The sequence below is a fragment of the Nematolebias whitei genome, chromosome 4 (genome assembly GCF_014905685.2).
Source record: "Nematolebias whitei isolate Nwh7 chromosome 4, NemWhi1, whole genome shotgun sequence".
Classification (NCBI taxonomy): domain Eukaryota; kingdom Metazoa; phylum Chordata; class Actinopteri; order Cyprinodontiformes; family Rivulidae; genus Nematolebias; species Nematolebias whitei.
The window spans coordinates 51,900,458-51,915,481 of NC_056501.1; the positions used below are offsets into that span (position 1 = coordinate 51,900,458).

The window sequence follows — 15,024 nt, forward strand, 5'->3', positions numbered from 1 at the left end:
GTGTGTGTGTGTGTGTGTGTCACCGTCTAAAATGTGAATCTTTAGTGTTCTGCACATATAACACAAAACACACAAGAACTGTTGTTTTATCTTTGGAATTATAAAAAAGTTAAACATTTAGAACTAAATAATATAAAAATAAAAGGTAATAAAGTCTGTCATGCTTATACTTGGTATCATGGTTCACTTTCCTACTTTCGTTCTCGACGAAGACGGTCACTCTCACCCTCTCACCCTCTCTCCCTCCCTCCTGCTTTTTGCTCTCTTGTCCTGTCAAGCTCCTCAAAGCCTCTCTTTACACATCTTCCAATTCAAAAATTATGGATTTGGTTGCTGGTCTCTCAAGGCAATTGTTAAATTTTTTTCCACCAGACGATAGGGTGCTGGAGAGCCATCATGCCCTGAACGGACCGACACAGCTGGGTATGTCATGGATTCCTGGGGACAGTGGAAGATGATGTGCCTATCTGTGTTGGCGTGGAGGACATAAAAGATGTGTACATTATTGGATTTATGAAAACGGTTTCTGCTTTTTGGAATCGGCGGATACCTAGGATATCGACAAATTAGGACGACATCGGCAGCAGTTTCGGCCGTGGTAAAGCTGCCAGCCTTATGTGAAGGATTAATTTGTGCCTTGAGCGCTCAGACTCAAGTTTAATGAGCTCAACCACAAGCTGGATGCGATTTCTGAGAATTGCAGACTACTTGTGGCTCCTGGAACTTGCCGGCATGAAGGATTGAACCTTGGAGAAAACCAACGAGCATGGACCAGGCAGAATGTCCACAAATCTGGCTGTTTAAATTCACCATTGAGTGTATCAGCAGAACTGAAGGTGGACAGAAATCTGAGTCTGCCTGACCAAACAATTGTTGTTCATCTGAATTCGGCCTCCCTGCTGGCCTTGGCCAAGCCAACTTATCTCAAATTGCTCCTAGAGGATGCATACTGTAAACTAGAATCTCTGCCACCCCCCACCCCCCCACGAGGACATCTGCGGCCTTATCAGAATTGTGACGCTGATAGACACTGTACCATCTTATCAGAACTTTGGAACTTTCTGGGGTGTCCATGGACAACTCACTGCCTTTTTTGAACCCTATGCATAAATGTATATGTCTTATGTCTGTTTATGTTGCTTTTTGTGCTGAGGTCGTTTCTGATGTCCCCTTCCCTCATGTTGTCACTTTCCTTATCTAAAACGGTGGCGCCGCTCAAGTGGCTGCAGCTTGGTCTCCCCATGTATGTCTCTCTTTTGTTAATGCACTTTGGGAACAGTTCCCATTTAAATTGTGCTATACAAATAAAATTGACTTGACTTTAGAGGCAATTTTAAAGCTGGCACTGTTTAAATTTATGGTATGTTTACAAAGAAAAGTCTGTCCTGCTGAGTCAGTCCAACAGGTCCAGTGATCCGTCTTCTGTGCATATTTAAACGGTGCGTTTAAAGTCTGAAACTATGACACGATTACCAAGTTTCCACACATTCATATTTAATCTGAAACACTTCACAAAAATCTTTCACAGCTATCAATAATTTATACAAAGAAAAGAGGCACAAATTGAAGCCTTAAAGGAAAAAGTGATTTCCATAATGAGGGCAATAACATTTAATTTAATTTCCATTGCAGAAATTCTGCACACGATCTTAAATAGAAAATAAAAGGTTGTCTGTCCCTGCAGCTACTCTTCATTTAACCTAAATGTATCAATACTTGCCCTCAAATTGTTCCGGGCCACAATAAAACAGAAAGCAACAAGTGGAAAAAGAGATGTGACAATGATAAATTGCTTTATCCTTTCTCATTATGGATGAAGGGGAAAGGAGGAGTATTAGGAGGTAATGAGGTTAAGAAACCACTGAATCTTTAAGCACTTACAGCCTGGAGAAAATGAGACTAAATTGTATTCTGTGCAAACATGGAGATGAATGCAGCAATTAGGAAGACAGTCCTTCACCTGTAGAGCCTCACAGCCAACATTTCCACACATCAAAACCTAATCAGGTGGAGCTACAAAACATCATGGTTCAGTTCGGACGTACAACACGGGCCTCACTGATTGCATACTCAAAATACAACTTGTTCAAAGCTATTTATATATTTAGAAAGTCCTCTTCCTACAAGCATGAATTCTATTCAGCTAAAGGTGATCTAACAGGAAAATGGGATTTCTCTTGTAGTTGAATGCTAAAAAACCCACAGATAACAGCTGACCCTGGAGGAGTCGAGAAAGAATTAGACATGTTTTATTAATTAGTGTTTTATTCAAACCTGTTCCAACAAAGAAAGAAAGCAGAGTAATATTCTCTATCCAACATTATCCTCTTTTATTCAACCCCTAAAACAATAAAGGGCAGGTTGAATGCACAATTATTTTATGCAAAGAACAAAAAGGAAGAAAATCCAGGCTTGAATTAGATTTTTTGTGAACAGTGAACACGTGTGCTGACAGGATTTACATGAAAACCAGTGAGCAAAGTTTCATTCATTCAACCTTTATTTAGACAGATACGTCGCATGGAGCCTAGAGGATCATTTACAAGTGAGATCTGTTTAGACGGACAAAAAGTAATGAAAGTGTGAACATTATGTCAGATTTCACATCCATACACATGTTTGCTTTACTGTATAGCATTTTGTTACTCCCTCTCTTACAGTAAATAAAAACCAGCTGTGGCTTAAATGTAAGTTGAGTCTTACAAGCAGTGTGTTAAGGTCGTATCACTCTGGCCAACAGCATCCACGATGGCGTCCGTTCTCAAATACCATTATGTCAATAAAATTATAATTTTTGCAACAATATTTTTCTAAAAATAGTCACAAAGTTGTGACAGGCATGTCTTATTTTAGTTTATATAAATTCTACAGCACAAGAGCTGTGTTTTTCTATGGCCGGTACCAATCTTTAGAAATCAGGGCATTCAATAGCTGATATGAAATACAGTTTAAATTTTTGGCCAATATAAATGTTTCATTTAACAAAATATAACAATAGCTTATTAACTTAAATGCAAATTTAACAACCCTCAGACAAATGTGTATACTTTAATATATGGAAGAGTCTACTTGCTGAAAACATCATTTTGGGCTACAGTTGGCTGATTTTACTCGCTCGTCCCGTATCTCCATTTTCTTCATTAGTTTTGTTGGCAACACGGTGGCTCAGTTGGCAGAGCTGTTGTCTCTCAGCGAGAAGGTCACTGGATCAAATCCTGGCCGGGGACCTTTCTTGATTCTCTCCGTGCTGCGTGGGTTTTCTCCGGGCACTCCAGTTTCCTCCCACAGACCAAAAACATGCATGTTAGACACTGGTGACTCTAAATTATCCCTAAGTGAGTGAGAGACTGAATGGTTGTTTGTCTCGTTTGTCTCTATGTGTCCCTGTGATGGACTGGAGACCTGTCCAGGGTGTCTCCCGCCCCTCGCACAGTGATTGCTGGACATGGGCACCAGCGACCCCCGTGACCCAAAATGAAATAAACGGGTAAAGATAATGGATGGATGGATGGATGGTCTTGCTCCATCCTACCTCTCTGAGCTGCTTCACCCATACTCTCCTGCTCGGTGCCTCAGATCAGCTGATCAGCTGCTCTTGGAGGTGCTGAGGTCCAAACGGAGGCTCAGAGGGGACAGAGCTTTTTCTGTTGCTGCTCCAAGACTGTGGAACGATCTCCCTCTTCCCATCAGACGAGCTCCTTCACTGTCCAGTTTTAAAACTCTTTTAAAAACACATTTTTACTCCCTGGCTTTTAGCACACACTGAATTTGATCCGCACCGCATTTTATTATTTTTTATTGAGCTTAATATTTTAACGACTGTGTTGTAGATGAACAGATGCTCAGATATATTCATCATTTAACACGGATTCCTCATTTTTCTGGACTGAATAAAACGTGCATTGAATTTAAGGAAATGCAAACGTGAGACGTCATTTATATTTGACCCATCAAAATGAATGCGGTCATTTATTTACAGAATCAAAATTTAACATCAAACATTTACATTAATTTGGCAAATTATGAAAATAACAACATAAGCAATCAATCAGGAAAAATCATACGGCCATGATTTTTCCGTTGCTTCACCACAGACATTTATGAAAACTGTACAATTATGATCTTTTACCCACATGAATGTGGGTGAGCATTTTACACAGACATTTCTAAAATATCTGGAAGAATTTCTACTTGATAGAAAAGTTTAAAGATGGAAAGAAGTTTAGAGGGAGTAAGATGGTGTGTGAGGGGTGAAATGTGTTCACCAGAATCGACACTCTCCGGCTTTCTTCAGCTTTTCCTTACAGTACACTTAGGTGATGAAATCGGCTCCTTTACCTGGAGATGTCTCAGGTGAGATTCCGTTTAACGCACCCTTTCAGCGTCTCAGTAGGATGCTGTTACTCGTCCGAAGTAATGGCGAGGCTCTGTTCGACACATATTCACCTCAGTGGAAAATGTTATAATCCCATGGAACTCGGAAGAGCTCTGTTGTCAGGATCATCCCGTCTCTCACAGAACTGGTTGGACTGTGTATCCAACAGAACTCCAACAGCACTCCATCAGAACTTCAACAGAACCAAGACCGAGTAGACCAGGAAGTACTGACATTTTAAAGAGCTGTTTCCCGGTTCACTTTTGGGATTTGTTCATTGGTCAGAAACGACCAGACGGGGTGTGTTTTGTGACGTAAGAGGTTAGAGACAGCGAGAATTGTTATGAAACAGATCAGAAATGTTCTCACAGACAGAGAGAGTTTTGTTTTGGCGCTGTTTCAGCAACAGGTGCCAAAACTTCTCTATTTACGTCTGAGAGGATTTTAAAAACATGACAGTTTTAACATAACAACTTGTTTTGCGTTTTATTCCAACCTTGGACCAACTTACACTTGCTCATTCAAAAGCAGAAATCAGAAAAGGCATAATTACTCTGTAACAGCTTTGACATGAGAATAAAAATCATTACACAGTTAATAAAATTGATTAGTGCACTGCCACATCTAAAATGGTTTGAACTAAGACACTTTGATTATCAACATTTGAAAAATAGTAATGATAATAAAAAGAGAGTGTTCTTTTCACTTGAATCTTCAAGAAAGAAAGTCTCAGGATGGGTGAACCTGTATTTCTGAGTTCAAATCAATGAAATGACAGTCCCTGTCCCACAAGGTTCTAAAGGTCAAGAGTTTTGACCTTAGACTTAGTTTTTGACATGGGCATAGTCCACTACAGTGTTATGTGTTTAAATGTTCTTGATGTTATATGTACAGCACTTTGTGGCAGCTGTGGTTGTTTTAAAGGCTTTATAAATAAAGTATTATTATCATCATTATCATTATTACCTTTTGAGTCAAGTCACTTCAAGATGGCTGCTACAACCAACTGACATTAGCCAATACAAAGATGGCTTTATATTTCAGTAAAGTTTAGAAATATTGAGTTCAGCATTGCTGTAGTAATAACTGAGATTCCTCCATGCATATTCCAATTGCTAACGAATAATGCAAGAGCTGTCTTAAAAACTTGCCATTAACAATGGCAGTAAACTTTTCTGTTAGCAAAATATTTTGAGGACAACTAGATACTGAAGTTAGAAAACAACGAACAACCCCCCCCAAATGGATAGAACTTGTTCAGTTTTACAGTTACTAAACATTTGAGTGTTAGTAGCTGAAAGTAAATGACAACACATAGTTTGAGCACTAACATATCACACAAGATGTTGCAATACTGCTGCTTAAAAACATGCGTATGCTGTTTGCATTTAGTGAGCAGCAATAAGCATTCCTCCAAGGAGTGGTTGCCCTCACCTTTCTAGCTGGTTTCAAGCAGGCAAACAGTGAAGCAGTAAAAGTGCTTTATGTTCGTCATCGCAGTCACAAGATGGTTCACTGGTCAAAACAAACAAGATGGCTCTTTTACACGACTCTCATTTTCCTTTCCCACTAAAACAATTACAAGGGTGCAGCTTTCATGAATGTTCTTAGTCCATTACCAAAAGTGAGTATAAAAATATATTTTAAGGTTGTTTGCTTCCAGGACACCGCCAATTAAACCTGATCAAACCACACACTCAAAGCTCAACTGCAGTGTAAGAAACTCTTCATATATAATACATTTGGAGTTAGAATCATTTTCTTTCAATTTGATTTTCTCAGTTTGTTCATTTTTGCTTATTGTTTAAAAAAAAGTCAAATTTAATTTTAGAACGTATACATCATTGGGGAGTGAATACTTAATGTTGCTCATCTGATCTACTGGATAAATGCTAACAGTGAATGAAGAGAAACTAGACGCCTGTCAAAGTTGACCGGCAGACTGGGTTTCATGTTACCTTGGAAACAAGCATCAGGGTCCCAGCAGTCACATTAGAAAAGATAAGACTACGTCCCTTTAACATGTTTGGTATCCCCCTCATCAATCACCTGCATCAGGCTGACACTTACAGTAACTCAGCCCAGACAAGAAATGTACTGCCAGAGGAAGGTTCCAAAGCAGACAGCTGAGGATGAGGTGGCTCTTTGTGCAAGTCTCTCTCTGCAGGATCAAGGTGTGCATGTCCAAGTGACAACTGGGACCAAGTATAGAACTTTAAAACAATGGCTTCAGACAAACCCCTAATTACCTGCAAGCCACTCAATCGATGCACCGTTGGCAGCCTGTGTTGATGTCTGTTTTCTTTAGTCTCATGTCCGATTCATAGAAACAATAACCTCTTTTTTTTTTAAAAAGCTGCATGGTTATAGAAGATGGAGTACAGAAAACACCAGTAAGTTTATAAAACAGTGCTCTGAGGTAGAAGAAAATGGCCATTTGTTAAATGTTTTTATTGTGATTTCTAAGACAGAATTGACTTTGAAACATGGCTGAAAAATGTCTTACCTCTTGGGTAATAAAACTGAATTCCCTCTCTCTCTCTCTCTTTCTGTGCATGTGTGTGTGCGCGCGTGCGAGTACGTGTGCCTGGTGAGAGTTCACAGGTGTTTTGAGACAACTTTGAATACATTTCCATTTTTAAGCAAAATTGGTATGCATGAATATTTTTAAATTGGGAAGCTGCATAACAGTCCCTTTCTAGATCAAGCAGTCCGTGATAAAATAGGTCATGTTTTATGCAGGTGTGGGCCACATACACAAACCACTGCAAACATTGTGCACGCATGATGATCGTGGTTTTCATGTTTGGTAACAAATGTGCTATAAATGCAGAAGAGAAGCAAACTTTGGTTACACAAGTTGTTTGACACTCAACTGACCTGCTTTGATGTTAAAAAAAGTCCCTGCAGGAATATTTGTTAAGAATACACTTATGGACAGAAGACAATAAGGAGCTCATTGTCCCTCGCATGGACGTAGGTTAGCGGGGCCTCACCCTGGAGCTCGGCATGGGAGATGGGCTTGCCAGCGAGCGCCTGGTAATGGGGCCACTGTCCATAGGGTCTGGCTGGGATCAGCTCAAATGAGATACATGTGTTTTCTTTCTTGTGGGAGTTGGGTGCATGGTGCCATGAGCAGTAGTCGCATGTGGGGACATTGATGCTCTGACTCTGGCTTACTGAAAATGGCTCTTGGGTCATAGAATGTCATAGCATACATAGTATTCAACGTATACCTCTCTGGTGGTCTCTTGTGCATGAAGTTGAGAGACAGAATAGAAACAGCCTTTATTGTCCCATGGATGGGAAATTCTAGTGTAACAGCAGCAACAGATAAAAAGATAAAAAGATTTCACACAAAAGTTCCTAAATGTTAATAAACAATACAATATAAAAGAAATAAGACAAACAATATCAATAATAATGTTCAATATGTGTTGGAACATTGATAAGGACAGACTATTGACAGTACAGTATTATAGGCAGAGTGTGTGTTTCAGCAGAGGTCAGCATGTATTTAATCCTTATTGAGTCAGATGGGAGCAGTGATGGTTGTAGAGTCTAACAGCTGCTGGGAGGAAGGACCTGCGGTGACGCTCCTTTGTGCATTTAGGATGCAGTAATCTGTCACTGAACGAGCTCTCCAGTTCAGCAACAGCTTCACGCATGGGGTGGGAGACGTTGTCCAGCAATGATGTTATTTTAGCTAGAGTCCTTCTGTCTCCCACCACCTGCACTGGGTCGAGGGGGCATCCAAGCACAGAGCTGGCCGAGTTAAATACTAACTAGATATAGCCAGGCTCACCTTGACGCATGGTAAGGGCTGTGAAACCAACCTTGAGCAGGGCTGGACCCTATTCCACTCTGGAGTTGCCCATGGCCAAGGTGCCAAGCTGATATGAGCTTTCTTTAAATACCCCGGCTTGGTGCCAGTGTAAGTTTCCCTTGGTATATGATGGGAGAGCTTCCATGTGTATTTGGGTGGGGGGATGGGCTCTGACCGTTGTTGTGCCTATGTTCCAAATGGCAATTCAGAGTACCCAGACTTCTTGGAGTCCATAAGCCTCCAGTATACTGCCGCGTACGTTCGTTCACGCGTACGTACGCGTGTACTGTATGCAGAGGGTTCAGACTCCAACGTACACCCCGAGCAGCTGCAGAGCAGCTTCACAGACAAGGGGCGTTTACCTTAGAGACAAATTGAGGTCGCCGACTGGTCATTTGCTGACACGCCTACTGGATTGATTGACAGGTCGGAAAAAAGCGAGTACTGGCAGCCCCCGCCGCAGCGATGTTCTGTGTTTATATGTTGTTAATAAAAAGATCTAAAAAAAAAAAAACAGGGAGTGCTGGCTCTACAGCGCACACATCAGACCAGCCCACCAGGAAATCTCCAGACCCTACCGCAGCCATGCTGGACCTGAGTTTAATTCGCTAGTGACAAATTCCTTCATTTCTCACCATTTCAGTCATGGCATCAACGGAGGAGGAAGAGATCACTGCCTCTTGGCAAAAAACAAAACAAAAGAAAAGGCCAGATCAGAGATGAAGAAGGGGAATTTTAATACAAACCGGATTCCCAAAAAGTTGGGACACCAAACAAATTGTAAATAAAAACTGAATGCAATGATGTGGAGGTGCCAACATCTAATATTTTATTCAGAATAGAACACAAATCACAGATCAAAAGTTTAAACTGAGAGAATGTATCATTTTAAAGAAAAATCTGTTGTTTCCAAATTTTATGGCGTCAACAAATCCCAAAAAAGTTGGGACAAGTCCATTTTTACCACAGTGTGGCATCCCCCCCTACTTCTTACAACACTCAACAGACGTCTGGGGACAGAGGAGACCAGTTTCTCAAGTTTAGAAATAGGAATGCTCTCCCATTCATGTCTAATACAGGCCTCTAACTGTTCAATCGTCTTGGGCCTTCTTTGTTGCACCTTCCTCTTTATGATGCGCCAAATGTTCTCTGTAAGTGAAATATCTGGACTGCAGGCTGGCCATTTCAGTACCTGGATCCTTCTCCTACGTAGCCATGATGTTGTGATTGCTGCAGAATGTGGTCTGGCATTATCGTGTTGAAAAATGCAGGGTCTTCCTTGAAAGAGATGACGTCTAGATGGGAGCATATGTTGTTCTAGAACCTGAACATAGTTCTCTGCATTAATGGTGCCTTTCCAGACATGCAAGCTGCCCATGCCACAAGCGCTCATGCAACCCCATACCATCAGTGATGCAGGCTTCTGAACGGAGCGTTGATAACAACTTGGGCTATCCTTGTCCTCTCTGGTCTGGATGACATGGCATTCCAGTGTTCCATAAAGAACTTCAAATCGTGACTCATCTGACCACAGAACAGTCTTCTATTTTGCCACACTCCATTTTAAATGACCCCTGGCCCAGTGCAAACGTCTGAGCTTGTGGAGCTTGCTTAGAAATGGCTTCCTCTTTGCACTGTAGAGTTTCAGCTGGCAACGGCGGATGGCACGGTGGATTGTGTTCACTGACAATGCTTTCTGGAAGTATTCCTGAGCCCATTCTGTTATTTCCTTGACAGTGGCATTCCTGTTTGAGGTGCAGTGACGTTTAAGGGCCCGGAGATCACGAGCATCCAGTAGAGTTTTATGGCCTTGACCCTTACGCACAGCGATAGTTCCAGATTCTCTGAATCTTTTGATGATGTTATGCACAGTTGATGATGATAACTTAAAAGTCTTTGCTATTTTATGCTGGGTAACACCATTCTGGTATTGCTACACTATGTTTCTGCGCAACAATGGTGGAATTGGTGATCCTCTTACCATCTTGGCTTCTGAGAGACACAGACACTCTGAGAAGCTCTTTTTATACCCGTTTATAAAGTCCGTCGCTTGGCAGTTTATTGTGTGACATTGATTTTCTGGGGGATCTCAATGCCCATGTGGAAAGTGATAGTGTGACCTGGAGGGGAGTGATTGGAAGAAACAACTTCTCTGATCTGAAACTAAGCGGTGTTCTTTTGTTGAACATCTGTTCTAGTTCAAAAAACGTTCAATACAAAAACAACTGGACTTTATTTGTAACAGACGACGTTTCGCTCCTCATATGAGGAGCTTTCTCAATTCAATGAGCACCACTTTGTTTGTTATTTCAAGTTCAATTACAGTTTTTACAGACAGAAGCACGGCTGTGCCATGGGATCTCCAGTGTCCTCCATTGTTGCCAATCTCTACATGGAGGAAGTGGAACAGAGAGTCCTAAACTCCTATGAGGGAACAACGCCAAGCCATTGGTTCCGATATGTGGATGACACCTGGGTCAAAATCCAATCTAAGGAAATAGAAGCATTCACCAGCCACATTAACTTGGTCGAGAACAACATCAAGTTCACCAGAGAGGATGCAAACGACAACAAGCTGCCTTTTTTGGACTGTTTGGTTCAGAAGGAAAGAGAGGACAGCCTTAACATTGAAGTTTACAGAAAACCTACCCACACAGACCAGTATCTTCTGTTTGACTCCCACCATCCACTGGAACACAAACTCTCTGTCATCAGAACTTTACAGCATCGGGCTGAACGCATCCCCACAAAGACAGAAGGGAAGGAAAAGGAACAGAAACACAATCAAGAAGCTCTCCAAACGTGGATATCTGGGCTTTTGTCAAGTCAGCGAGGAAATCTACAAAACACCCTAATAAACAGAAAAAGGAGAACAACAGACAGAAAAACACTGTCATCCCTTATGTTGCTGGAGTATCAGAGAAATTCAGAAGGATTTTCAACAAACACAACATCCCAGTACATTTCAAACCCAGCAGGACTCTCAAGACAGAGGCTGGTCCAGCCTACGGAAAAAACACCCATACACAAACAAAGTGGTGTAGTGTATGTTGTCCAGTACAGCGAGGACTGTCCAGACCTCTACATTGGAGAAACTAAACAGCCTCTTCACAGACGCATGGCTCAACACATGAGAGCTACTTCATCAGGACAAGATTCAGCTGTTCACCTCCACTTCACAGATAAGGGACACTCTTTTGAGGACCAAAATGTGTACATTGAGTGGCGAAGGAAGCAATTTATGTAAAATGGGAAAATCCATCTCTTAACAGAGGAGGAGGCCTCAAATTTCCACTTTCAAAAACATATAATGCAACTTTAAGACAGATTCCCAGCTGGTTTTCACACTTGATGGGAACATAGGGGTCTCATCTGTGAATTAGAGTAACAAAGACCTTAAGAAACCCCTACTGTTAAGGTGTTGTGGTGTCACTTGTCAAATTTACATATGTGTGTGTCTTATCTCACTCAGCCTTATAACCTGAATCTCTCACTTACTGCTCATTGAATTGAGAAAGCTCGTATGAGGAGCGAAACGTCTTCTGTTACAAATAAAGTCCAGTTGTTTTTGTATTGAACGCTTTTTGAATTTATCATGTCCTGGATGACTGAGAATCTTCACCAGCATCTGTTCTAGTTGCATTCTGTCCATCATGCACAACATGTTCAAACAAAGGAGGATCTATAAGTACACAAGACACCAGGACACCCTATTCCACAGACCGATCATAGACTTTGGAGTTGTGTCATCTGATCTGCAGCCTCATATTTTGGACACACTGGTGAAGAGAGGAGCTGAACTGTAAATTGATCACCACCAATTCACTTAGTGTTGAGTTGGATCTCAAGCCAGGGGAAGATGCCAGTCAGACTGGGTAAATCAAATTATTTATTGAGGATTTTTTGGAAACACCTGGCAAAATAATCGAACAGAAGCATCTTTAACTCCCATCTCCAAAAACGCTTCCATCACATCCCAGCAGAGGTGAGGGGCATTGAGTACAACTGGGCTATATTCCACACCTCCACTGTCAAGGTGGCAGCCAGAGCTGTGACTGCAAGGTTGTCAGTGCTGCTTGTGATGGCCATCCTTGAATCCTGTGGAACAGACTGGGTGTCTGTGGCTGAGTTTGGGAGGCTGTGGCTGAGTGGTTAGAGCAGTCGTCCTCCAATGTGAGAGTTGGGGGTTCGAATCCACCAGCAGTCACGTGCCGAAGTCTCCCTGGGCAAGACACTGAAATCCTCATTGTCTCCGATGTGTGTCCCATTGGTGTATGAATGTGATAAAGCTCTGATTAGTCTCTTTAGAATGATTTGTTCAATAAGCTTTGTAGAGTCTAGCACAGTGCTGCATGGATGGGTAAATGGGTAAATGAGGACACAGATTGTAAAGAGCTTTGAGTATCTTGATCAGATAGAAAGGCGCTATATAAGTACAGTCCATTTACCATTTACACCCTGAGAGAGGGAGGCCGTTGAGCTGAAGGAGGAGTCCTATTAGCCTTGTTAGTTGGTAGGATAGAGTATTGACTGGGTATCGACAAGCTAAGCAAGCTGCATCCCTGACTCTTGCTGAGACAAAGGCTCAGATGTGAGACGAGTCCAGTGAGACGATGGATAGATACCTTTGATCAGCTCCAAGAAGAAAATCCATTAGGCATAATCTATGTGCCTAAAAATATGCATTATCCATCCATTTGAAGTGCTTTTTTTTTTTTTTTTTTTGGCTGCTCCCTTCTTCAGGGCTCACCACAGCAAACTATCTCACACAAAACCTGGCAGTTGTTTTTATACTGGATGTCCTTCCTGAAGGGCAGCACGGTGGCACAGCTGGTAGAACTGCTGCCTCTCAGCGAGAAGGTTGCTGGTTCAAACCCCAGTCCGGGAGGCTTTCTGGGTGGAGTTTGCATGTTTTCTCCGTGCATGCGTGGGTTTTCTCCGGGTACTCCGGTTTCCTCCCACAGACCAAAAACATGCATGTTATACTGACTGGTAACTCTAAATTGTCCCTCGGTGTGAGTGAGCACGTGAATGGTTGTTTGTCTTTTTTATCTCTATGTCTCCCTGTGATGGACTTGCGTCCTGTCCAGTGTGTACCCAGCCTCTCTCACAGTGATTGCTGGACATGGGCAACCCCCATGATCCAAAATGGAAAAAGTGGGTAAAGATAATGGATGGATGTCCTTCCTAATGCAATCACAGACCACCCAACTACCACATCCCTCTGTGTGGAGCAGAGAGCTGCTATCTGGGGTGCCTGGGGGAGCAGATGGTGGGGCTTAAGGGCCTTGCTCAAGGGCCCAGAGTGGAGCAAAGGAGGATGGAGGCAGGTGTGGGTGCTTCACCTTTCCCACATACATTTTGAAGTTGTCGGTATGGGGAGTTGAACAGACGACCTTCCGATCACAGGCCCCCCTTCTTTAACCTCTGCACCACCACTCCCCATTGTATTAGAAGTGCATTTTACTAAATTCTTAGGGTTAACAAAACAACATAAATTCAGTATATTATGAAGGTAGAACACTGACTGACAACCAGCCTTTATGCTGAACTTCATCTGAAATCATACTCGAAAACTGAATAACCCTTGTTTTGTTTTCTTTTAACACACTGAACACCATGAGTTTGTATTGACTGCAACATTTTGTACTTTTATCACAACATACCTTCTGTACCATATACATGTAGCATTTATGCAGTAACAAAGCAGGCTATCCTGACAAATCTACCAGGTAGGTAACACAGACCAAGTTGCTTTCATAACCCTGAGTAACCAGTGACTTTTCTCTAGTCTACATACTAAATCAACTTTAAATATTTTACAACATTTTATCTGGGCATAGTACAATATATTTGTTGAGTATGCATATTAAAGTCTGCATTAAAGGATACTTGAGTATTGTATGCAGCTGGTTCTGTTACTAAATAAACTTCAAATACCTCCTAATAAAAAAGTTGTGAAGCTTTCTTATATTCTTCAGTGTACACATGTACACAGCAAGATAGTGATGCGCATGGAAGCAGGTACAGTCTAAGTAGTGGAGGAGGAGGATGCGAGCTAAGCAAAGTATTATTGTTATTAAAAGTAGTAGTAGTAGTATTTAATATTCTTTTTTATGCAGCTTAAATAGTTTTTTTAACATAAGAAAATAATATTACCTGTTAGTTTGAATATAAGAAAGTCACACTTTTTCCCCCCTTATTAGTGGTGCCCCCTGGATGGATGACACCATTAGCATTTGGCTATACTGCCTATGCCACAGCCTGGCTCTGGTAAGGATACATGTATTATGTACACCGTAGAAGCAGAACACGGACTCACTCAATAATAATAGCATTAATACATGTACACGTTAAATTCTCGGAAAAGTTATCTTTGAATCACCACATAAGTGTTCCAATTCCCAGAGATTTCTCTGTTTTTTTATGTTTTTCTCCAACTCCCTGAATTTTCACTGTCTGGAAAATGTAAGTAATTTTCCAGGTTTTCCCTGACTTCCAGAGTTGCTAGGAACCCTGGCAAGGTGCTTCATAGGCCCTGTCCCATTTTCCTCAGTGTCTTGTAGAAGTTTGTTATTTTGTATCTTTTTGGTGCCACGTCAGCCTTTTGTTTGTTTTGTGATTGTTCGTAGGTGATTATGAAATCTTTTACATTTTGAGTTGCTCATGTTGAGCTGCATTCTGGGTTCCAATCTCCATTCTTACTATGGCATACGTCTATTTTTAGAGTTCTCATAATATGAAAAGGAAATGTGCGCACAGGAAGGAAGAAAAAGCAAACAGCTACAGTAAAATCTATCCTAGACACTGTGAGCCCTTTAAA

General features: G+C 41.5%; 1 protein-coding gene across 1 annotated transcript in view; it reads right to left on the reverse strand.

Moving 5' to 3' along the window:
• Positions 1–15,024, reverse strand: part of pigg (phosphatidylinositol glycan anchor biosynthesis class G) — a 240,944-nt gene that overhangs the window by 63,567 nt on the left and 162,353 nt on the right. The window lies entirely within an intron of this gene.